General features: G+C 43.2%; 1 non-coding gene across 1 annotated transcript; it reads right to left on the bottom strand.

Annotated features, from left to right (window-relative positions):
* Positions 1-2137: 2137 nt before the first annotated feature.
* On the bottom strand, positions 2138-2211 carry Trnat-ugu (transfer RNA threonine (anticodon UGU)). Its single transcript has one exon. It is a non-coding gene; the product is annotated as a tRNA-Thr (tRNA).
* Positions 2212-8097: the final 5886 nt, after the last annotated feature.

Below are 8097 nucleotides of genomic sequence, written 5' to 3'. Positions count from 1 at the left end.
GTGCCTGGCAGAGGGTTCATCGATCCACCTTCACAGTTCTCTATTATTCCAATCACGTACAGAACGCGGAGAAAACGAACATCTATATCTTTCCGTACGAGCTCTGATTTCCCTTATTTTATTATGGCAATCGTTTCTCCCCATGTAGGTCGGTATCAACAAAATATTTTCACATTCGGAGGAGAAAGCTGATGATTCAAATTCCGTGAGAAGAGCCGCCGCAACGAAAAACGCCTTTGTTTTAGTAGTGTCCATTTCAAATTATGTATCATTTCTGTGACACTGTCTCCCCTATTTCGCGATAATAGAAAACGTGCTGCCCTTCTTTGTACTTTCTCGATGTACTCCGTCAGTCCTATCTGGTAAGGATCCCACACCTCGCAGCAAAAAGAAGACGGACAAGACTAGTGTGGGCAGTCTCTTTACTAGATCAGCTACATTTTCTATTTGCTATTGGCAGTAAAACGCAGTCTTTGGGTAGCCTTTCCCACAACATTTTCTATGTTTTCCTTTCAATTTAAGTTGTTCGTAATTGTAATACCTAGGTATTTAGTTGAATTTACGGCGGCGTTTAGATTTGACTGATTTATCGTGTATCCGAAGTTTAACGGATTTCTTTTACAACTCATGTGGTTGACCTTATATCTTTCGTTATTTACGGTCAATTGGCAATTTTTGCACCATACAGATATCTTTTCTAAATCGTTTTGCAATGTGTTTTGATCTTCAGCTGACTTTATTAGTCGATAAACGACAGCGTCATCTTCAAACAACGTAATATAGTGGCTCAGATTGTCTCCAAAATCGTTTATATAGATAAGGAACAGCAAACGGCCTATAACACTACCTTGGGGAACAATTACTTCTCAGCACAATCTGCCCTACGACACCCTCACAAGCTCTTCAGACTGTTTCCGATAACCCTGTTTGTACGCAGTAAACAAACTTCAAGGGACCTGGAATCGTATTCCGTTTACAGGCCTACATCAGTGAAACACCTTGTACGTTTTGCACGATGAATGGTAACAGCTTAGGAGGTGTACGGTAGAACGCTTATGACTGGACGTGGAACACACGGTCTGACGGGAGATCCTTTGGATGACAACAGAAGTGATCAACTGATTCAGATCTTGACCGTCTCACTTGACGTTGTAGTTACAGTCGCTCCATTAGGAAAATAATATCTCCTCATGGTTACCGCCACATATTGTAAACGTCAAGCTGGAAATAACTTCATAGTATACGCAAGGTCGAAATAAACGGCAAGCCAACTACACATTTACTTCCAGCGCAGGAAGCATCGATATGAAGTCTTAACCCCCGATATAATGACAACGCATAACACATATCGACGAAATATTGACTCCTATGTAAATTGCTTTTTTCCTAGTGTAAACTATTATTGTTAACAAGGAAGTACAATATGACTTTTGTTATCTGTTTATTTATGTATCTGTTTGCACAGTCTTGTATATGTATTAAAAATTGCATCTAATGCCTTTTTTATGTAGCACATATCATGTTAAAACTAGAATATAAATTAAGTAAAATAAACACGTTTTTCTGTTGTTTTGTTGTTGTTGCTTCTTTTCTCCCGTGGTGAAAATATTAATATACTTCATTTTCTTATAGTGCCACAGATAAAAGCAAGTATGTAAGCTGCGAAAAAATACAGAATTCCTGGGAAGCTAATACTCTATCACAATCATCTACATATACACAGACACTCCGCAAACTACTGAATGATGCGTGGCGGAGGGTATTCTGACCCACTAATGGTCATTCCCTCCCCTGTTCCACTAGCAAATAGAGGGAGGGAGAAAGGAGTGTTCATACGATTCGGTATGACCCCCAATTCGTCGTATCTTATCTTCGTCGTCCCTACGTGCAATGTGCGTTGGCGGCAGTAGAATATTCGGCAGTCAGCTTCAGATGCCGATTCTCTAAATTTTCTCGGTAGTGATCCTCGAAAAGAACGTCGCCTTCTCTCCAGGGATTCCCAGGGATTTCGGACATGTCCGAAAGAACAGATACCATCGGTGAGCATGCAGCTCGTTAGAATGAAATTACAATGAAATGAACACCGTTAGCTGCTTACAGGCGTTTACATACGTCAACGGGGACAGATGAAAATCTGTGCCCCGACCGGGACTCGAACCCGGGATCTCCTGCTTACATGGCAGACGCTCTATCCATCTGAGCCACCGAGGACACAGAGGATAGCGCCATTGGAGGGATTTATCTGTGGCACGCCTCTCGCGAAACCCACGTTCTCAAGGTATTGTCCCGCACTACATTCGCAGTGCCCCCGCCCATTATACTCATTACTCGCGGCGCGTTGCCGATTCCCGTAAGAGTTCGGGCACTGTTTGTGCATTCGCACAGGAGAAGAAGAAGATGGTCACGTGGCCGGTGAGCCTTAACTATATATGTACTAAGACGGTATCTGTTCTTTCGGACATGTCCGAATTAGTACAATGGGCGGGGGCACTACGAATGTAGTGCGGGCCAATACGTTGAGAATGTGGGTTTCGCGGGAGGCGTGCCAGAGATAAATCCCTGCAGTCGCGCTATCCTCTGTGTCCTCGGTGGCTCAGATGAAAAGAGCGTCTGCTATGTAAGCAGGAGATCCCGGGTTCGAGTCCCGGTCGGGGTACACACTTTCATCTGTCCTCGTTGACGTATGTCAACGCCTGTAAGCAGCTTAGCTGCTTACGCCTGTAAGCAGCTAAGGGTGTTCATTTCATTGTAATTTCATTCCCATTTGAGTTCCCGAAGCATCTCCGTAACACTCGCGTGATGATCAAACCTACCGATAACAAATCTAGCAGCCCGCCTCTGAATTGCTTCTACGCCCTCCCTCAATCCGACCTGATAGGGATCCCAAACGCTCGAGCAGTACTCGAGAATAGGTCGTATTAGTGATTTATAAGCGGTCTCCTTTACATATGAACCACATCTTCCCAAAATTCTACTATTGAACCGAAGTCGAGCATTCGCCTTTGCTTGTAAAGTTCTCACATGGTCGTTGCAACGTTGCGCTCCGATATTTAAACCACTTGTCTGTGGCACGCAGGACACTAGGAATACTGTATCCGAACACTGCAGCTATTGCTCTTCCTACTCATAACACGACAGGGTACATCTACACATACAGTCATACTCTGCAAACCAGTCTGAAGTGCACGGCAGAGGATACTCACAAGGGAACCTCCCCATCGCACCCCCCCCCCCCCCCCCAGATTTAGTTATAAGTTGGCACAGTGGATAGGCCTTGAAAAACTGAACACAGATCAGTCGAGAAAACAGGAAGAAGTTGTGTGGAACTATGAAAAAAGTAAGCAAAATATACAAACTGCGTAGTCCATGCGCAAGATAGGCAACATCAAGGAGAATTTCTGCCCAGGAGCGCCGTTGTCCCGTGGTTAGCGTGAGTAGATGCGGAACGAGAGGTCCTTGGTTCAAGTCTTCCCTCAACTGAAAATTTTACTTTCTTTATTTTCCCAAAGTTATGATCTGTCCGTTCGTTCATTGACGTCTCTGTTCACTGTAATAAGTTTAGTGTCTGTGTTTTGCGACCGCACCGCAAAACCGTGCGATTAGTAGACGAAAGGACGTGCCTCTCCAATGGGAACCGAAAACATTTGATCGCAAGGTCGTAGGTCAACCGATTCCTCCACAGGAAAACACGTCTGATATATTATATACGACACTGGTGACGGCATGTGCGTCGCATGACAGGAATATGTTGTCGACCCACCTAACTTGTACACCTAGCGAATGGGTAAAAAGATTCTTCTACCTTGCCCGATTTAGGTTTTCTTGTGGATATGATAATCACTCCCAAAAAAGTGACGAAAACATAAGAGTTTGTCACATAAACTGAAAATAAAAAATTAAACTTTTCACTTGAGGGAAGACTTGAACCTACGACCTTTCGTTCCGTAGCTGCTGTCGCTAACCACGGGACCACGGCGCTCCTTGACTCCCATTGTCCTTGATGTTGCCTATGTTCGCATGGACTACTCAGTTTGAATATTTTATTATTTTTTTCATAGTTCCACACAACTTCTTCCTGTTTTCTCGATTGATCTGTGTTCAGTTTTTCAAGGCCTATCCACTGTGCCAACTTATAACTAAATCTGAGGGGGGTGCGATGGGGAGGTTCCCTTGTTAGTACTGCCCCACGTGTTAAGATTACCTATCGCGTATGCAGCACGGGAAGAATAACTGCTTAAACCCTCTGCACTAGACTCTTCAATCAATAACAGTTCTCGAAACTTTGTAAGTAGGATTTCGTGTCTCTCTTGGAGCGTGTGCCACTTCAGCTATTTTTTTTTTTTTTTTTTTTTTTTTTTAGCATCTCTGTGACTCCCTCCCATGGGTCAAACAAGCCTGTAACCATTTGTTCTGCTCTTGTCCATACACGCTGAATATCAGCTGTTAGTCCCGTTTGGCATGCACCTCACACATTTCAGCAAATAAGAGTATTGTAACAAGAATGATTTGTAAACAATCTCCTTTTTAGACCGACCCCCTTTTACGACTATTCTGCCAACGAACCGAAGTCTACCATCTGCTTTACCTGATGCTATGTGATCGTTCCATTCCATATCCGTCAAACATGTTACACCCAGGTATTTGTATCAGTTTGCCGATTCCGGTTGTGATCCACTCATGTAATCAAAGGGTATTACTTATCAACTGAAGACATGTAGTCTATAAACGAGTCCGCAATCATTTTATTTTTTGCATTGTTATTTTCACAAGTCCGTCTTGATCACACAGATTTCTTTACACTTTATGAGCGGTTTTGGCTTACCGCTATCTTCACATCTGTTGTAAATATAAAAATTGTGTAAGCGACCAGGTTCAGTTAGTTAAGACTAAATCTATACAGTATTAATGATGCATGAAATATAAAAATATAAAATATTTATAGCCATATATAGCAGCCGTACAGACCCTTAAAATATTCTGATAAAAATCATCAAGTTAAATATCTGAGTACATGGTACGTGCTGATAATACTCTGATTGCGTCACGTATTTACACAAGAGCCTACTGCCAGCAGAGGGCACTTTAGTTAGAGTACAAAGTAAACCAGTGTCGCCAACATAAATATTAAAATTCAGTATGCGCTGTCTTTAGTTAAAATTTTTCTTTGGCTAAATGAACGTCTGACATTAAAAACATATCAGGATATAGTATATGTGTAATTGGACTCATACTTGGAACCCATAAAAAGCACAAATACTATAAAATACAGCCCTTAGCCTGGTTAGGTAACATACAATCTGTTATGAATGCCGAAAGCACTCTTATTTTGATTATATGTATGTTCTCTAAAACGAGTACACGTTTGGACACAGAAAGACATTCAGTAGGATGTATAGATAGTAATATGAAAGTGTTGCATAGGGCGTCAAAGGGACAGTTAATGAACCTGCTCGAAGAAATGGAGATTTAAGTGCACAGAAAACAACTGGAATGACTGCTGAATGAACAGAACGATTTTAACCCGTATGCTTACTTTGATGTATTCAGAGACCTACCAGTTTGAATGGCGTAGCCGAAACCGGTAATAAAGTGTAAAGAAATCTGTGTGATCAAGACGGAATTGTAAAAATAAATGTGTCAAAAAGGGCATTACACTTAAACGTTTTGTGAGTCTATCATTTTATACTTCTGAAGATTTAAAACATGTTACCAGTATTTCAAATCTTCTTAGATTATTTATGCAGCTTCATCCAGACAGTAGCTCCTTATATTAATACTGTCCGCGAGGTCATTAATGAACAGCAAGGCTTCCGGCATACTTTCCTGGGGCACATCTGAAGTTACTTCTCCATCTGTCGATGACTCTCCATCCAGGATAACTTAAGCTGCATCTTCCCTACCATGAAATTCTCAATCCAGTCACGTCATCATGATAACTGGTATGGCACACAAATGCAGCACATTTATAATATGTAATGAACGTCAATGGATGAAACAAAAATAAATCGAGTAAATATTAATATCAGGTTTACTTATCCACTCCACCGCTGATGCATTGGCATTCATAAAGTGATTCTATGTGCCCTTGCAGCATCGTAGGACGCACTTCCCTCTCATATGTCTGATAGAATGCTTCAGCACACCGCAGTCACCATTCTGAGACTCCACAATACGGAATTTATACAGTGCTTCGACGGCCCAGTATCGAAGCTGTATTCTCGAAGCATTCTCGTCCTTACTGATTGGCGACGTGTTGGCAGTTCTTGTTCCAGATATCTCTTACTTTAGTTTTACTTGTTGAGCATACAGTAGTGAAGGCTGTTTCTAATATAAGTCAGATATGTCGTGATGATGGGTAGTTCCTTATTCTCTTGTGCATTTTGGTAATCTCTAACTAGGGTCTCAGTTCTGAAAATCTGTGGCGGGTAGATATTGCTTACCAGGAGAACTGAACAGACAGGAGTTCGTCTGATTGTAGCCATAACCATGTGCACCGTGTTCTTGAGGCTGGTATGGCAGGCATTACGAGGTGCATTCAAGTTCTAAGGCCTCCGATTTTTTTTTCCCCGACTGGAAAGAGATAGAAATATGCGCATTGTTTTAAAATGAGGCCGCGTTCATTGTCAATATGTCCCAGAGATGGCAGCACCGTACGGCAGATGGAATTTTACCGCCAGCGGCGAGAATGAGAACTGTTTTAAATACTTAAAATGGCGACGTTTTCCCTACTTGAACATTGTGCAATCATTCGTTTTCTGAATTTGCGTGGTGTGAAACCAATTGAAATTCATCGACAGTTGAAGGAGACATGTGGTGACGGAGTTGTGGATGTGTCAAAAGTGCGTTCGTGGGTGCGACAGTTTAATGAAGGCTGAACATCGTGTGACAACAAACCGAAACAACCTCGGGCTCGCACAAGCCGGTCTGACGACACGATCGAGAAAGTGGAGAGAATTGTTTTGGGGGATCGCCGAATGACTGTTGAACAGATCGCCTCCAGAGTTGGCATTTCTGTGGGTTCTGTGCACACAATCCTGCATGACGACCTGAAAATGCGAAAAGTGTCATCCAGGTGGGTGCCACGAATGCTGACGGACGACCACATGGCTGCCCGTGTGGCACGTTGCCGAGCAATGTTGACGCGCAACGACAGCATGAATGGGACTTTCTTTTCATCGGTTGTGACAATGGATGAGACGTGGATGCCATTTTTCAATCCAGAAACAAAGCGCCAGTCAGCTCAATGGAAGCACACGGATTCACCGCCACCAAAAATATTTCGGGTAACCGCCAGTGCTGAAAAAATGATGGTGTCCATGTTCTGGGACAGCGAGGGCGTAATCCTTACCCATTGCGTTCCAAAGGGCGCTACGGTAACAGGTGCACCCTACGAAAATGTTTTGAAGAACAAATTCCTTCCTGCACTGCAACAAAAACGTCCGGGAAGGGCTGCGCGTGTGCTGTTTCACCGAGACGACGCACCCGCACATCGAGCTAACGTTACGCAACAGTTTCTTCGTGATAACCACTTTGAAGTGATTCCTCGTGCTCCCTACTCACCTGACCTGGCTCCTAGTGACTTTTGGCTTTTTCCAACAACGAAAGACACTCTCCGTGGCCGCAAACTCACCAGCTGTGCTGCTATTGCCTCAGCGATTTTCCAGTGGTCAAAACAGACTCCTGAAGAAGCCTTCGCCGCTGCCATGGAATCATGGCGTCAGTGTTGTGAAAAATGTGTACGTGTGCAGGGCGATTACGTCGAGACGTAACGCCAGTTCCATCGATTTCGGGTGAGTAGTTAATTAGAAAAAAAATCTGAGGCCTTAGAACTTGAATGCACCTCGTACACCACACCGAAGCACCATACACTGCAAAAAAAGTGTGGAAGAGCCAATGTACGCAACGTCTTCATTTAAGCTCCCCAAGTTGTGCCACATGGACTCTGGATGATGTTATTGCGAGCTTCTATCTACGCTGATGTGTTTCAAATTCAAATGGCTCTGAGCAGTATGGGACTTAACATCTGAGGTTATCATTCCCTTACAACTTAGAACTAGTTAAACCTAACTAACCTAAGGACATCACGCACATCCATGC

This window comes from Schistocerca serialis, chromosome 11 (genome assembly GCF_023864345.2).
Source record: "Schistocerca serialis cubense isolate TAMUIC-IGC-003099 chromosome 11, iqSchSeri2.2, whole genome shotgun sequence".
NCBI classification, from domain to species: domain Eukaryota; kingdom Metazoa; phylum Arthropoda; class Insecta; order Orthoptera; family Acrididae; genus Schistocerca; species Schistocerca serialis.
Note: the sequence above shows the minus strand (reverse complement) of the source record. Positions and strands in the feature narration are given on the sequence as shown.